The following is a 3,073-nucleotide window of genomic DNA, read 5'->3' as shown; positions in this document are numbered from 1 at the left end:
AGTCAGCCATACTACCAGCAGATCCCGGTTGCTGATTTTCTAAGAGATGTTTTTCACCATCACAGTGACAGAAAGCGGAGAGTCAATAAGCATCATTGAAGGTCAAAGCTTTGTTCCAGGCTAATGATGAGAGCGAGAATCAAATCTCGATCAAAACCCAAGAGCAGAGGAATACTGAACTGAAAATGTATTGAGTTTGCCAAAAATTCCAATCCAACAAAAATACCAGGGGTGAAGCAGAGACAAAGTCAATGACAGGCAGGGTTCAGAACCATAGACCAGTCCTTAATAGCAAACAATCGAGTGGAGCTACAATGTACAGGAGCTATCCAGCAGATTGACACAGCAGAAAAACAGACCAACAGGAAACACGACCGACAGGATAGGCAGAGTATGCAGATAAAGAGCGAGTAATCGGCAGAAATAATATATAATTATACACAATTATATAGAATATAATTTGCATCATTGCAGTACCCGATTTCACCATCTCTATGAAAGCTTTGTTTTAGTTTCAGTTTCTTTAAAACCCGCCTTCGTAAAAGCCCAGTTATTCTGATTGGTCAGTTGACCCCAGTCTGTTGTGATTAGTCTACTGCTGTATCGGAAATGTAATGGTGTGTATGAACTCTGGAGGCTGCTCGAGACGCGGCAAATACTACTGTAACTACGTCAACTATGGTGTCAGGTTTGCTGTATCAGTTTGAGCCTGAGTCTGATAATGACAATCATGATAGTGACCTTTGTAAGCACAACTTGAGCAGGATGTTTCACAGAATAATTCTTTATTTTATGCTACTCTTACATTTCAGATGTGATGTTATAACTGTTTCATTTCTCTACATCACAATACAAACTGTGTCCATTACCTCACTGACCTGCATAGAAAAGAAGCATAATAGGTCCCCTTTAACACAATTGTGCTTAGGTGTACTTGGCTTAAACTGACAAGTTTACAGAAAAGTATATTTGGCCTTTTTATTGAGATACACTAAAGAAAAGTATAATTAAGTATTGTAAGTATACTTGCCTTGTAATTGTGTTTATTCTTTTAATAGATAAACTTGTTAAATAAATATATATATATATTTGCTTCTTTGTGGTAATCTATATATTTGCTACACATAATTGCTTCTTTGTGGTAATACTCCTGTATATGTTTTACATACACTGTAAAAAATTTGCTGTAGTTTTGCAGCTGTTTGCCAGTAACTTACTGTAGATTTAAATTGATGTTATTTACTGGCAACAGTTTGCTCAAAGTTAAATGAACATTAAACATTAACAAGTCTTTGTCTTTACAGAATAAAACTATAAAATAACAACCTAATGCAAAGCATTCTGGGAACCAGAAATCTTCATCAACCTTTTTCTGTTTTTTTCCTTCAGATTTTGGTTCCCAGAATGCTTTGCATGAGGCTGTTATTTTAGTTTTATTCTGTAAAGACAAAGACTTGTTAATGTTTAATGTTCATTTAACTTTGAACAAACTGTTGCCAGTAAATAACATCAATTTAAATCTACAGTAAGTTACTGGCAAGCAGCTGCCAATAATACTGTAATTTCTACAGATTTTTTTTAACAGTGTATAAATGCTCACATTTATAGTAAGTCAGCCTTGGGGAGGGGTAGCTTAGAGTGAAACCAAACCTGATTTTTTTGTACACAGGGCTATTAAACACACACATAAACAGATAAACATTTGGATGAATTTATTGACAATTGTTCCAAGGAGAGATTATTATAACCGGCTTGATTCACAGTGGCCTCTATTTTAAGCTGTTACCAGAATAAATCATATGATGAGAAAACTTGAACTATTAAACTAGTAGTTTTCTAAGAGTATCAAATTCTTTTAATTTATGCTTTCATAAACTAAAATGTAGGCCAGAAGTATATAGCTAATAAACCAACAGTGAATACATATAAAATGATTTGAAGTACTTTTGTGTTGCAATTTGACAATAACTACTTTAACTATAGCCTTAAAGTAGTTATAGACAAATTTCAACACAAAAGTAATTACTGTTAAACTTAAAATTGTACTTGAATGAAATACTTTAAATGAACATACAGTACACAAATTTATACAAGCAAGAGTTTGTTTGTTAGTCGCCAGCAGCACACACTCAAAACCAATGCTACTCGTATGGAGCAGAAACAACACAACCTCGTTGTGCAACGCATCCGTTTTCAGGTCTTCCCGCTTAGGTCTCTCGGGCGCTGGAAAGCTTTTCTAATATTAACGCAGGTCCTAAAGCTCTTGCCTGATCATAACCCTTCTTTTCCCAGTGATATTCCTCTGACCTTTTCTCTTTTGTAATGTCTCTCAGCCATCTCTCTTTCTACAGTTTTTCTCCCTCTTGCTCACTCTCTCTCCTCCCATCATGAGTGGACATGACTCCCACTGCTGATTGGCCACAAGTGCTTGATCCAGCACAATGCTCGATCCACTTTCAACAGCTAGAAATTCCTTTCTTCATCTTTAATTTCCCCCCCAATAGCGACGCCCCTGGTAGTGACTATACAGAACATCAAGAAAAACGTAGTTACACTGTGGGTGCTTCTTAATACTCAAATTGATGCTTCCTCGTTTCCTCGCTCCTCCGTCCACCAGCCTGTGACCTGGAAACCGATCGGACTCAGCCATCTTGAAGGACATTTCAATTCTCTAATTGTACCACAAGGAGCGAGGAAGCTTCCTGAGGAGTCATGAGCGAGGATACAGAGATGTATCCTTCCCTTGCATCCTAACGGGGTGCAGCTAAGATGCAAGGAAAGGAAGCGAGGATGCACATAAGAAATGAGAAGCATTCTGTGTCTACTCATTGTCCCTTCCTGTTATCCTCATGTTAATACAGAGCTTGATCATGACATGAGTTGAAAGCTATAGTTATAGTCATAGTTGCATATTTTAAATAATTTTTGCTCTTGCAAACAATTTCAAACAATGTTTCTTTGTTCTTAATCGAAATATTAAACTTTGACAATGACATGTAACTTGATGTCTAATGTCAAATCTGGGTCCATGAAGCAAAAACAAATTTGAATAAAAAAATCAATGACGAAAAAT

This window comes from Abramis brama (assembly GCF_963993115.1).
Source record: "Abramis brama genome assembly, chromosome: 7".
Lineage (NCBI taxonomy): Eukaryota > Metazoa > Chordata > Actinopteri > Cypriniformes > Leuciscidae > Abramis > Abramis brama.
The sequence above is the reverse complement of the archived record's forward strand: the minus strand, read 5'-3'. Positions refer to the sequence as shown.